We start from the raw sequence: 15,164 nt of genomic DNA on the forward strand, positions 1-15,164 counted from the left end.
AGATGAGTTTTCAGGAACAAATTAGAATGTATTATACTGCACCAGTAGGATATGAATTTACCTTATGACAGCTTAATGACTGAACTTGGCCCAGGAACCAATAGGTTACAAGTTATTTGCTAACAATATGATTGTTTAATTTAAAAACTCAAGAGAATAAACTAAGAAATTGTTAGAATTGTTAAGAAAGTTCAAACAAGTGGCTAAATACAAGATAATATATGCAACAATCAAATTTTCCTGTATACTAATAATAACCAATTAGAAATGTTAAAGAGAAAAACCACAGACCCAAAATGGCATCACTTGTGGTAAAGCCCACGATGCCAAAACTAACCTAAACCCATGATAGCTAACCTAATTGCAGTTTTGACCTTCCCCAGGAATGTAATCTTAATCAACCAGTCCGGAACTTTCTGGTCAGCACCAATGAGGTAACCCGTCACGTGGGCCCACTCTATCTGCCCCATGCCCCCCAAGAGTAAGAAGAGGCAATCTGCTAGTTCCCTTCCTCACAAAAAGAAGATGTCTTGGGGGCTTCTCTGGTGGCACAGTGGTTAAGAATCTGCCTGCCGATGCAGGGGACACAGGTTCGAGCCCTGGTCCAGGAAGATCCCACATGCCGCAGAGCAACTAAGCCCGTGCGCCACAACTACTGAGCCTGTGCTCTAGAGCCGGTGAGCCACAACTACTGAAGCCCACATGCCACAACTACTGAAACCCGCACACCTAGAGCCCATGCTCCACAACAAGAGAAGCCACCACAATGAGAAGCCCGTGCACAGCAACGAAGAGTAGCCTGCTTGCCACAACTAGAGATAGCCCACTCACAGCAACGAAGACCCACTGCAGCCAAAAATAAATAAATAAATGAATGAATGAATAAATAAATAAATAAATAAATTTATTAAAAAAAAAGAAGAAGAAGAAGATGTCTTGGCCCAAAATAATCCTTTCTTTTCTTTTTTTATTTTAAATATTTATTTATTTATTTGGCTGTGTTGGGTCTTAGTTGTGGCATGCAGGATCTTCATTGCTGCATGCAGGATCTAGTTCCCTGACCAGGGATTGAACCCAGGCCCCCTGCATTGGGAGTGCGAAGTCTTAGCCACTGGACCACCAGGGAAGTCCCCACCCTTTCTTTTCTTTTGCTAATGACTTCCTCTCCCCAACTTCCTTTCTATAAAAGCCTTCCCTCTTGTACGCTCCTGGGAGGTTCCTTCTGGTTGCTAGACGGGATGCTGACAGATTCATGAATCATCTAATAAAGCAAATTAGATCTTCAAATCTACTGGGTTGAATTTTGGTTTTTGATAGGATTTAGAGTCTCTCTGCTCACAGTTCCCTCATGGTCCTTCCCTTGGGAGAAAATGGAGGGGGTTTCCTCAGGGCCTACGAAGATTTGTTCTTGACAGTGGTGCTTTCTAGGCCAAAGCAAGACCTCAACCCAATGGCAAAACACTATTGTCTGAGTGCGCAGCAAAATCAGTGGCCAAGGTCCCTCAGAATTTGTTGAGCTGAAGAATTGAATGGGGTCCCTGCACAGACATCTCTGAACAGGCTTTGTTCAAGAGTGCCACAGGCCCAAGCTCATGTCTCTCCTGTGGCTGCATAACAAGAGGGTATCAAGAGGGACAATGCAAAGAGGTTGGAGGGAATACAGATGAGGGGCAGGGTTCCTTGTTGGGGTGGGAAGAGACCCTCAGACTCACTGCTGCCCCCAGGTCCAAGGCTATCACATGGAGTCCCCTACTTTTTATGCCTCCACAAAAAACACCACAGTCTCAAGGCATAATGTCTGAGGAAAAACTAAGAAATTTTTAGAGCCTAATCTCTGGCTCTCAGGACCTGGTGCTTTTTCTCAATAGCCAGTTTGCCTTTTTTTCCCCAGTAACTGGAAGAAAACTGAGTTTAGGGATGACCCAGAACTGGGAACTGGTGAGTCAGAAAACAGAGCAGTCATGCTGATAGCTGGAGGGGGACTCCACCCCCTTGACAAACCCAACAGCCTGGAGACACAGCCCCAAAACATCAGTGCAAATAAGTCCTCCCTGAAGACAAGCAGAGTCTGGGAGATGCCTCACTCCTTATCCCCAAGATCTCTCCCACCATATGACACATACAGAGCATCACAGCACACGCTGTTCCTAGAGGATTAGCAGTTCAGCAAATGTGTCGGCATGAATTGCTATCTGTGCCAAGTCACTCAGGGCTTTTAAACTGTCACGACACTATTCTTTTGCCATTTCAACAAATGTTTTATGGAGTTCCTACTATGTGACAGGCACTGTTCTAGATGCTAGGATTGGAGCACTGAGTAAAACAGAGAACTTGCCCTCACAGAATTTACAATCTAGTTAGGCGAGGCAGATTAAGCAAGCATCTTCAGATAGTGATAAGTGCCATGAAGAAAAATAAAGCCAATAAGGGACCAGTGTGTGATGGGGAGTCCTATTTCAGCTAGGGTGGTGAGGGAGGCCTTCCCTGGAAAGATGTTGTTGGAACAGACATTTGAATGAAGTGAGGCATCCAGTCACGTTAGCATGGGGGGGAGAACAGTTCTAACAGAGGGATCAGCAAGGACAAAGAGCCTGGCATGTTCAGGGAATAACAAGATTGCCTGGCAGACATAGAAAACAAACATATGGTTACCAAAGAGGAAAGCAGGGTTAGCGGGAAGGGGGTAGGGATAAATTAGGAGTTTGGTATTAACAGATACGCACTACTCTCTATAAAATAGATAACTAATAAGGACCTACTGTATAGCACAGGGAACTATACTCAATATTTTGTAATAACCTATGAGGGAAAAGAAGCTGAAAAAAATAGATATAGATGTATATATAACTGAATCATTTTGCTGTACACTTGAAACTAACACAACATTGTAAATCAACTATATTTCAATTTAAAAAAAATTTTTAAAAAGATTGCCTGGTAACTGGTTGAAGTGGAATGAACAACAGGAGAATGAAAGATGAGGTGACAGAGGTAGACAGGGGCTAATCAAGTAGGATCTCATAAGACAATGTGATAGCATTGGATTTTCTACTAAGTGAGATGAGGAGTTGTTGGAAGGTTTATTTTTTTTTTTTTAGTATGAAAAATTTTAAACACATACAAAACTAGAGAGAATAGTAATCATGAACTTCTATGGAAGTTCTGGATTCCACAACTATTAAGATAATGCCACTTGCTTCATCTATCCCAACTTTTCTTTTTTTTAAGCTGAAGTGCTTTAAAGCAAATTTCACCCTTATGTATGGCACATCTAAAATATATGACCATTTTCTTATATAACAATAGAGCCATTATCACACCAAAAAAAAAAAAATTAACTATGATTCCTTAGTATCATCTAATACTCAGTCCATAGTCACATTTCCCTCCTTGCCTTCAAAATAGTTTTTTTTACAGTTGGTTTATGATGTCCCATCAATTATTTTAATCTAGAGCTGTCCTCTCCCCCAACCCCCCACTTTTTTCAAACCATTGACTTATTGAAGAAACTAGACCATTGTCTTATAAAAAGTCCCATATTCTGGATTTGTCTGTTAGCTTCCTCATGGCGTCTTTTAAGTTGTTCCTTTATCCTTCCTATTTTCTGTAAACTGGAAGTTAGCCAGAGGCTTGTTTAGATTCAGGTTCAATTTTGAAGGTAAGAGTACTTGATGGGTACATGCTTCACATTGAGGTTATCCCCTTTTTAGTGCTTCTGAGATTAATCTGAAATGCGGGTGGCCATAGCCTGATCTTTTCATTGCAACATTCCATATCAACCTTCACCTCATGGTTATAGCAGTCAGTGATGATCATTACATGTCACAATTATTTCATCAGAAGTTGTACCAGAATGTTTTTCTATTTCTATCATCCTGTCCACACTTATTAGCTCACATAATGCAGTGTATTGATAAGCTTCACTTCCAACTCCACCCCCTCTAAACTTTTCCTTCCCTGTCTCTACGGGGAAGGTTAATTTGTTTGTTTTTTTTTTCCTTCTAGAGTTCTTTTTCCAATTAGAAGCATTTATATGATATATTTGTATGTACACATATATATTCATATCCCTCCTCTTCTTGACTAAAGGTTGCATAGCTGTATATGCTCTTCTGTATCTTACTTTTTTCACTTAAAGTATATCCTGGAAATCACTTCATGTCTGTCTCGAGATCTTCCTCATTATTGGTTCTGAGCAAGGGAATGACAAAATCTGACTTATAGTTTAGAAGCCTTCCTCTAGTTGCCTTGTAAAAAATAGAATTTAAAAGGACAAATACCAGACTTCCCTGGTGGTGCAGTGATTAAGAATCCACCTGCCAATGCAGGGGACACGGGTTCGATCCCTGGTCCAGGAAGATCCCACATGCCATGGAGCAACTAAGCCCGTGCGCCACAACTACTGAGCCTGCACTCTAGAGCCTGTGAACCACAACTACTGAGCCCACATGCCGCAACTACTGAAGCCTGCGCGCTTTAGGGGGCCTGCGTGCCACAACTACTGAGGCTGTGTGCTGCAACTACTGAAGCCCATATGCCTAGAACCCGTGCTCCGCAACAAGAGAAGCCACCGCAATAAGAAGCCCGCGCACCACAACGGAAAGTAGGCCCCGCTCACTGCAACTAGAGAAAGCCTGCACGCAGCAATGAAGACCCAACACAGGCAAAATAAATAAGTAATAAAATAAAATAAAATAATATTAAAAAAGAAGGACAAATACCAAAGCAGAGAGGTCATTTAGAGGCTGCCATCTTGGATCATGCAAATAAAGGCAACACCCTAGGGATGGAGGGGCCTGGGTCCCTGACAACTTCACTGAGTAGCCTGGCACAATAGCCACTTCATCTTTGGGTCTGAAAGAGAGAGAAATAGATCTTTATCTTATGTAAACTACATTTTATTTTGGATCTCTGTCACATTCACTGAACCTACATCCTAATTAACAAATCATTCTTATTTTAACATGCTCTGATTATTATGACTGGAGTCAAGACAACTGGCTTCTTGTCTTGACTGTATTGATCATGTGACCTTGAGCAAAGAAGAGGTGAGAGAGTGTTCTGGATAGAGGAACAGCATGAGTAAGGTTTCAGAGGCTGTGTAATTTGGCCCTTATCTCATAAGCAATAGAGGACCCCTGAAAGTGGTAGTATAGAAGGAATTCTCAAAAGGTTAAGTGGGTAGTACTATAGAAGGGAAGAGAAACCAGAGACCAGGAGACCAGAATAGGAAGCCAGCCCTAGGCCTTGCTTCTACCCAATACGTAGCCATTGATGATCCAAGATAACTTATTTCCTCAGTGACTTACCATGGTTAACCTTACCACCATCTCTCTAACTCCACTTCCTACTATTTTCTCTACTTGTTGTTAACTCCACTCCAGCCACAGGATCTGCTTGCTGTTCCTTGAATAAATTCCTTGAACAAGTATGCTCCTGCCTCAGGGCCTTTGTATTTGCTGTTCCCTCTCTCTGGAATGGCTCTTCCCCTTGATAGCCACATGCCTTCCCTGACCAATCTACCTAAAATGGCAGCCCCATCCCCATCCCCCTTACTCTGATTTCTTTTACTTCACAGAATATATCACCATTTGGCATTATATATTTATTTATTTTTTGTTGTCATCCCTCCCTGGAATATAAGCATCATGAGGACAGGGACCTTGTTTAGTACACTGCTGAACTCCCAGCACTTAGAACACTGTATACAATAGTTGGCACACAATAAGTATTTGTTGAATGAATGAATGAGATATAAAATAGACTTTACTTATGTCCTTCTATGAGTAATTGACTTTAAGAAATTTTAGAGAAAACAGGAGGCTAAAGAGGTGAGGAGGGAAGGCCTAGAACGGAACACTCAGCCCTGAGGCTAAGAACATGGAGGAATGAGCTTGAAGAGGAGCTAAGAGGCTTAGCCTAATCCCATTTACAGACTGAAAAGCACTCAAATCGACTTTTGTGGTGATTTTAACGTTTTCTGTAAGTAACTAAACCTGCTATTTTTGCATCTCTGTCTTTTTCCCAAAGTTATTAAAAACTTTTTAAGAACAACAAACTTTTAAAATTTTGGAAGAAAGTATAGAAAAATATCTTCATATTCTCAGATGGGGAAATTTTTATTAAAACAACGCACAAAGGATTGATACATTCACATTAAAACTAAGAACTTTTTTAAATCTCTAAAGAAAGAGAAAAGACAATCTACAAACGAGGAGAAAGATCATTCAACAAATATTATTGAGCACCTACTATGTGCCAGGCACTGTTAATGGTCCCTAGGATAAATTAGTAGATGAATCAAAACAAAATCCCTGCCCCTAAGGAACATTCTATTGAAATGCATATGTTGATTAAAAGGGGCCAGGTACCATCCTAAATACTTTACATATAATAACTCATTTAATTGGCACAGTAACTGTGGGTTAGGTACTCCACGGATAAGAAACCTTAATCTCAAAGAGGTTAAGGAAACTGAGGCACAGAGAGGTTAACTACCTGAGATCACACAGTTGGTGAAGGGTGGAGCTGGAATTTGAACGCATTCTGGCCCTAGAGGCCAGGTACTCTATTCCTTATTGTAAATTGGTATACTGATGTTCACAGCACCCAACTGACAAAGGATTAGTATATGGACTGTGTCAAGAGTTCCTACATATCATTAAGTAAAAGATAACCAATAAAAAAATTAGTAAAAGATGTAAGCAGATATTTTCCAGAAGAAATATGGCCCATAAGTATAAGAACCGATGCTCAACTTCTTTAGTAATTAGGGAAATACAAATTAAAGCTGCAACAAGATAGCATTTGACACTAAACTGATTGGTAAGAATTTAAAAGTCAGTTAAAGCCAAGTGTTAGGATATGAGGCAATGTGTACCCACACTCTGCTGAAAGCATATGATATAATCACTTTGGGAAACAATTTAGCATGTCCTAGTAAAATCGAATCTGCACAGAACCTATGACTCAGGAATTCCACTCCTAGGCATATACCCTAGAGAAACTTTTACGCATGAGCTCTACAAGACATGGATAAGAATGTCCTAGAAACAGGGTTCATAATAGCAAAAACAAGCTGGAAACAACCCAAATGTCCATAAATAAGACCATGGATGAATAAACCATGGTACATCCACCCATATTCATACAATGGAATACAAAAAGCAAAGCTACATATGTCAACAAAGATGAAACTCAAAATCTTAGTGTTGAGTGGAAACAATCAAGTCAGAGAGAAATACCATATATATGTGTGTTTGTGTGTGTGTGTATATATATATATACACACACACACATATATACACAAAAGTAGGCAAAACTAAACAACATACGTGATAAAACTACAAATAAAAGAAAGGGAGGGACTTCCCTGGTGGCGCAGTTGTTAAGAATCCGCCTGCCAATGCAGGGGACATGCGTTCGAGCCCTGGTCCAAGAGGATCCCACATGCCATGGAGCAGCTAAGCCCAAGTGCCACAACTATTGAAGCCTGTGTGCCTAGAGCCTGTACTCCACAACAAACAGAAGCTACCGCAATGAGAAGCCCTCGCACTGCAACAAAGAGTAGACCCCACTCACCACAACTAGAGAAAGCCCGCGTGCAGCAACAAAGACCCAATGCAGCCAAAGATAAAAAATAAATCAATTAAAAAAAAAAAAAAAGAAAAGAAAGGGAATGACAGACAAACACATCAGCATAGAGGTTATTCAAGGTAGGGGAGGAGATGAGGGGAAGGAGATTAGGGAGAGGCACTCAGAGGCCTTCGAAGCTACTGGTAGCATATTATTTCTTTAGCTGGGTGGTAAATACACGTGTGTCCTCATTATTATAGAAATATTAGTTATTGTATATTATAATTATTAAAATGAATAATATAGAACAATATATCATAATAATGTCTTCATTATTATTTCAATTCTTTTATACATATGATACATCTCACAAAAACACGAAGAAAAGAAAAAGTAGAACCCTAGCCGATCTGAAAAAGATTATATATTCTTTTCAGTAACAAGAAGGTAGGGGAGGAGTGGGAAGGCCATGCCCATTTCTGCTGGTCCCCCCTTTGCTCCGCGTAGGAGCTCTCAGTGTTAACTGGGTGTTCACTGGACTCCAAAGACTTCCTCTTGGCTCCCCACACTTGGTCTGTGTCCAGTCCTTCCCCAGTGGTCACAAATGAGCAACCCTTGGGCCAAATCTGTCTGCAGTTGTGTTTTATTTAGACAGTCCAGTTATTGTCATTTTAAAAATTTTAAATCGTTCAGAAAAAGAAAACCCACATACATATATACATACATATGTACATACATTCCTATAGAGAGAGACAGATAAAATAAATATGTGAAATACTGACAACTGTTGACTTGAAGAGGTAGATGATATACAGGTGTGTATTATACTATTCTTTCAACTTTCCTGTATGCTTGAATTTTTTTTTACAAGAAAAAGTTGGAAAAACTAACTTTGAAGGCCTTTAGAAGGAGCATGCCCTCTCTAGTTCACCACAATCCCCACCATTCCCTATTATAACTCTCAGCCTGTTCCCTCATTTCTAGTACCCCTGGTCCCTAGAGACATTTGAGTTTGCAAATGGTAGCTCAGCTTGTAGGGCTTGGCCCCTCTTGCATCTCCATGTCTCCTGCATGTACGTGGTTTGTTCAGCCATTCCCACAGGCCGAACAAACCTTATGCAAAGTTTTGTCTTTAGAACAGGAGAGGACAACACAAGCTGATGTAATTCCCCACTACCCTGCAGTAGGGAGGGAAGCCCTCTTCACCCACCTCCCAGAAGCTACAGAAACTTCAGCAAGTGTACTCTACCTTATAAGACAAAGGTGGGGCCTTGAAAAAGTCAAGCCACACCAGTTAGCTTCTCCTAGAAGATAAGATGAAGAACTTGATGACTCTTTATGACTCTCTGGCATCAAAGGTGAAAAGGATGGGGAAGGAAAATCTTCCAGCAACATCAGGGGGCCTGCGAGGTAAACGACTATATCAGGGATATAAAGTATGAGATAAATGTGCCTGGACTTATGAGTTAGAAAGAATCCCTTGAGGGTGCTTAGGCACCAGTTTGCAACCAATAAACCGTTCCTCTTCAGACTGATCAGTGCTTGGTCCCTCAGAGTCCAGTGGCATCGGGGAAACTGAAGCAGCTTCCTAGTTAGCATCTGCCCAGCCATGTTCGGTGATATGACAGGTTCTTTCTTTGCAAACTCTGGTTTTCACTCCCACTGCACTAAACAAATCCTTGATTCCTGCCACCCACAGTTTGGCTATTTCTGCACACACCACACAGCATGAATTCATCCAATTGTTTAGCGTGCAAAACAGGCTTAGAAAGGAATAGGCAGATAGCCAGAGGCAGGCAGTGTCACTTGGGGGATAAGGCCATTTTGGAGTGGCCTTGCCTTTTGGTTTATTCTTGCCTTGACCTCCACACCTTGCTGACTTCCCAGATCTTAGAACTTCAACTCATTTCTGATATCCAGCTCTCCATAGGACGAGGCATCGGCTTTAGGGAATATTGATGCCTGTCCATCCTTCCCCATGACCTGCTTTGGCTATTTGCCATCCACATTCTATTGTGACAGAACTCACCTAAGGATTTGATGCTGCTGTCATGAATCTTTACCAGGTCAGGGACTGAAGATAAGGAAAAGAAGAACTCTATTACCAAAGCTGTAGCATCAGGACGATATCTTCAATATATAGAATGGATAAACAACAAGGCCCTACTGTGTAGCACAGGGAACTGTATTCAATATCCTGTGATAAACCATAATGGAAAAAATATGAAAAAGAATATATATGTATAACTGAATCACTTTTCTGTATAGCAGAAATTGACACAACATTGTAACTCAACTACACTTCAATAAAATAAACTAAAAGAAGAAGAAGAAGAAGAAGAAGAAGAAGATACCTTCAGATGTCTGAGAAAGAAGTGAAGGCCAAGACCAGACAAGTAGCTGCTAAGTTGTGACACAGGGGCAAGACAGTACTTCTCATGTGTAGTGCTTAAGAGGGCAATTCCTACTGCAAAAGTAGATAGATAAATAGATAGATAGATAGATAGATGATAGATAGATAGATAGATAGATAGATAGATAGATAGATAGATAGATGATAGATGATAGGTAGATAAATAGATAGATGATAGGTAGATAGATAGATAGATAGATGAGAGGGAAGGGGGACATCCATAAACAATGAGAGTGTGTCATCAACCAAGGATTACAATTAGTACAATTCTGTGAGGTCATGTTAAAAAAAAAAAGGGTGGGGGAAGAAAAGAAAGGATCAGTGTACTTACTAACAATCAGTTCTCACATTCCCAGGTTTCCTAATTTCTTTTGGCCATCACTCCATTTTCTCTGATACAATTCATGGTGACCAGGACCACCCACATACCAAGGAAGTCTCTGGCCTAGGGAATTGCAATCACTCTCATTTTTAGTTCAGGTGAGACTAGATTAAAAAAATTTTTTTTCTCAAAAAGAAAAGAAAACAATATGAAAGCATAGAAACCAACGTATTGATACAACAGATTGCTTGTACTGATCTTTCCTGGGTACAGGCTGATCTCAGTGATCCACACCTTTCAAGACCCATTTTTCTACACTTCACCTCAGCCCCGGACTTGGCTTGTGTTTAAACATTCCTGAGCTTGAGCGGAGGTGAAACTAAGCAGCAGCCCTGCCAGGTCTAGTATATAGGGGGCCTTCAAGTCTGACCAGATAGTGAAAGAGGCATGTCTAAAAATTAGTGTTTCCTCCATAATAGGAGATTGGTTAAATGAATCATGGCATATCCATACAATGAAATGATGATGTGATAGAAGAAAATTGACATGAAAAAATGTCCATGATATACTCTTAGGTGAAAAAACAGGTTACAAAACAGTACAGAGAATATGATTTCATTTTGATTAAGAAATTATACATATAACTAACATTTATTGAGCTTTAAATATGAGCATATAAATAAACAAGGCACTGAAGAAAAAGCTTTACATTAATTACTTACCCTCATGACAACCCAATGGTATCGGTAGGTATTATACTCATCTTTTAGAGATGAGGAAACTGAGGCACTAAGCAGTTAAGTAATTTGCCATAGTTCACTTAAGTGGCAAAGCTGAGGTACAGACTGGGATATGTTGGACTCAAGAGCCCAAACTCTTCACAGTGACACAATATTTATCTCTATATTCATACAGGAAAAAGTCAAGAAAGAGAGATACCAGGATGTGAACAGTTAACAGTTGTTATTTCTGGATTGTGAGATTATGAGTCATTTTTGTTTCCTTTATGTTTCCTTGCGTAGTCTGAAATTTTTATGAATTACATGAATTATTTTTATAATCAGGAAAAAAATCAACTTTCATTTTGAAAAAAGCAAACAAGCCATTGTTTCTAACCTGTAAGCAGCAGATCACTGTGGGGGGACAGGGAGTAACTTAATTATTACAAGGGTTCTGGAAATTCCTATATGGCCCAAGCACTGTCTAGAATGAACAAAAAATATGCTTACACATATTTTTTTTTCAAATGTCACGATGTATACTGTCATGATGTATAGCCATAGTTGTTTCGTTTGTTATATATTTCTCAATCAATGGATATTAAAAATACAACTATTATATATGGAAGTCTATGAGATTTTAAACATTAAAATATGAAAACAAAGGATGCAATCTGCTGTTAAAAGGAAAATATATGTGTACAGATCAACACTGTAGCTTAAGTGTCTTCTCAACAACTGACCTCTTTTTGGGGGGGGGTGAGGGGGTGGGAGGAAATAAAGGGGAAAAACTGAAAATGCACAAATTATTAAAAGTTAATCTAGTAGCAGTCCTGAGGAAGACAATTTACAAGGACGAGAGGGAGTTAATGTCGCCTCAGAAAATCCTATTCTGGAAAGACAGAATGCTAATCTCCCCTGTATTGCCAGGGGCTAGTCCTCACCTTCAAGCACAGGGATGTCAACACAGATTGCAGGAGATGCTGTAATGCCTGAATGCTCAAGCTTGCTACAGGGCCGGGCTGATATTCAATTAGCAGGAAGAGCTGGAGTGGGGACAGACCTCCAGGTTCAGAGAAGGCAAAGTATGCAGAACTCTGTCTTTTGCCAAACCGACTCAAAGGTCAACACTTGCCTTCCTTCCTCTCATTCTTCTTTTCCTGTTTTGCAAAGTGCCCATTGTCCTCTATTTCTGTACAGCCTTTTGTCCCCCCACTCATGTCCCCAGGACACACTCTTCCATAGGACTCCTGTGATCTAATTACCCGGAAGAAACCACAGACCTCAAACTAAGTTACTCACTCACTGATTGTTTATTTAATACTGAGGACCTAGGACTTTCCGGGCATTATAGGAAGATGCATCTAAAAATAAGATATGGTCCGTATCCCTTTAGAAGCATACCGATTTCAGGTGTGAAAATCAAACAAAAACAAGGAACAAAACAAAACAAAAAAACCAACAACTCAATTTGCTTCATTGGGCATGAAGTTATAACAAGGTAAGAGATGGGAGTCAGAAAGAAGAATGAGGGCTTTGCTGCCCCCCCTCCTCACTTTGGCCTGTACGTGGGGCTCACCCCTGCTCATGGGAGATGGTGCTGAGGTCTGGAAGACAGGCTAACTCCAAGGGAGAACAGTCTTTGACAGGTCAATGGCAGGGGAAAAAGGAGGGTAGGAAGTGGGACTGTTCTGTATTAAAAGTAAATGAAGATCTTGCTGAAGGGCTCAAACCTGAGTCTGATCCAGTGTTTGAATCCAACTGCCAATCTGGGGGAAATACAGACACGCAGCAAGCGGAGTCCAGGCTGTGGGAGATTCTCCAGGTCAAATGTGGGTTGTTCAACAGATAAATGATCAGGAAAAGAAAGGGATGGAGGGGGAAGCTGGAAACTAAAACAGACCTAAACTCTTACAAAATGCCAAGGTCATAAAAGACAAGGAAAGACCAAGAAACTGTCACAGACTGGAGAAGACTAAGGAGACACGATGACTAAATACAACATGGGACTTGATGGCACCCTGGAACAGAAATGGACATTAGTAGAAAAAAACTAGTGCAATTCGAATAAAGTCTGGAGTTAACAGTAATGTTACAATATTGGTTTCCTAGCTGTGATAACTATACTATGGTTACATAAGATGGTAACATAAGGGGAAGCTGGGTGAAGGGTATAGGGAACTCTCCACACTATCTTTGCAACTCTCCTATCAATCTAAAATTATTCTCAAATAAAACGTTTACAAAAAAGAAATTTTAAGGGTTATAATAATCTTTTTAATGGACAAGACTAAACCATAGTCATTAGGGAAGTGTGTTTGGGTAATAAAACCATAGAAATGGGCTTCCCTGGTGGCGCAGTGGCTGAGAATCCGCCTGCCAATGCAGGGGACACGGGTTCGAGCCCTGGTCTGGGAAGATCCCACATGCCACGGAGCAACTGGGCCCGTGAGCCACAACTACTGAGCCTGCGCGTCTGGAGCCTGTGCTCCGCAACAAGAGAGGCCGCGACAGTGAGAGGCCCGCGCACCGCGATGAAGAGGGGCCCCCGCTCGCCGCAACTAGAGAAAGCCCTCGCACAGAAACGAAGACCCAACACAGCCAAAAATAAATAATAAATAAAAATTAAAAAAAAAACCATAGAAATGCAAGGGAACAATTTCTCTAAATGTCAAAGATAATGGTTACTTTGGGAGGAGAAAGAGAGTTGTGACTGTAATGGGGCACATGGGAGGCTTCCGGGGTGGGTGAAAAACTTCTATTTCTTGACCTAACGGTGGCCACAACGTATTTGTCTTATAATAATTCATTAAGCCATATTTGTTTTAGGTGGTTTTCTGTATCTGGGTTTTATTTTACAATGAACAATTAAAGAGAGAGACTTAACAGACATAACATCCAAATAAAATCAGTGGACCTTGTTTAGATCCTGATTCAAATTAACCAACTATTGGGTTGGCCAAAAAGTTCGTTCGGTTTTTTCCATACGATGGCTCTAGTAGCACTTAGTTGTCTTTAACTTCATTCAAAACAATTTTGTTAGATTGTATTGTGACAGCTGTCATATCAGCGTGCATTAAAAAAAACTTACCAAAATTGGTGAATTTTTGTGTAGCTATTTTGATATTGAAGATGGAAGATAAAAAGCAACATTTTTGGCATATTATGCTTTATTATTTCAAGAAAGGTAAAAACGCAACTGAAACACAAAAAAAGATTTGTGCAGTGTATGGAGAAGGTGCTGTGACTGGTTGGACGTGTCAAAAGTAGTTTGTGAAGTTTCGTGCTGGAGATTTCTCACTGGACGATGCTCCACTGTCGGGTAGACCAGTTGAAGTTGATAGCGATCAAATCGAGACATTAATTGAGAACAGTCAACGTTATACAACGCGGGAGATAGCCGACATACTCAAAATATCCAAATCAAGCACTGAAAATCATTTGCACCAGCTTGGTTATGTTAATCGCTTTGATGTTTGGGTTCCACATGAGTTAAGTGAAATAAACCTTCTTGACCGTATTTCCGCATGTGATTCTCTACTTAAACGTAACTAAAACGTTCTGTTTCTAAAACAAATTGTACAGCAGAAACTAACACAACATTGTAAAGCAACTATACGCCAATAAAAATTTAAAATAAAATGATTATAATTAAAAAAAATAAAAAATAAAAAATAAATTTAAAAAATAAATTGGGATGGGCGATGAAAAGTGGATACTGTACAATAATGTGGAATGGAAGAGATCGTGGGCAAGCGAAATGAACCACCACCAACCACACCAAAGGCCAGTCTTCATACAAAGAAGGTGATGTTGTGTATATGGTGGGATTGGAAGGGAGTCCTCTATTATGAGCTCCTTCCGGAAAACCAAATGATTAATTCCAACAAGTACAGCTCCCAATTAGACCAACTGAAAGCAGTACTCGACAAAAAGTGTCTGGAATTAGTCAACAGAAAATGCGTAATATTCCATCAGGATACCCCAAGACCGCATGTTTCTTTGATGACCAGGCAAAAACTGTTACAGCTTGGCTGGGAAGTTCTGATTCATCCGCCGTATTCACCAGACATTGCAACTTCAGATTTCCATTTATTTCAGTCTTTACAAAATTCTCTTAATGGAAAAACTTAAC

The 15,164-nt window shown here is 40.3% G+C and overlaps 1 protein-coding gene across 4 annotated transcripts in view; it reads right to left on the reverse strand.

The window, feature by feature from the left end:
* Nucleotides 1–15,164, reverse strand: part of P2RY4 (pyrimidinergic receptor P2Y4) — a gene marked incomplete at its 5' end in the record, with an annotated part of 80,288 nt that overhangs the window by 47,464 nt on the left and 17,660 nt on the right. For 2 of the 4 annotated variants that reach the window (XM_082376682.1, XM_082376678.1), the window contains one exon: nt 3,294–9,649. The exons of 1 other annotated variant lie outside the window; for it this stretch is intronic. Of the gene's footprint in view, nt 1–3,293; nt 9,650–15,164 lie in introns of those variants that run through there. One more of the 4 variants, XM_082376680.1, reaches the window with a different exon arrangement.

Source organism: Balaenoptera borealis (genome assembly GCF_965194805.1).
Source record: "Balaenoptera borealis genome assembly, chromosome: X".
Classification (NCBI taxonomy): domain Eukaryota; kingdom Metazoa; phylum Chordata; class Mammalia; order Artiodactyla; family Balaenopteridae; genus Balaenoptera; species Balaenoptera borealis.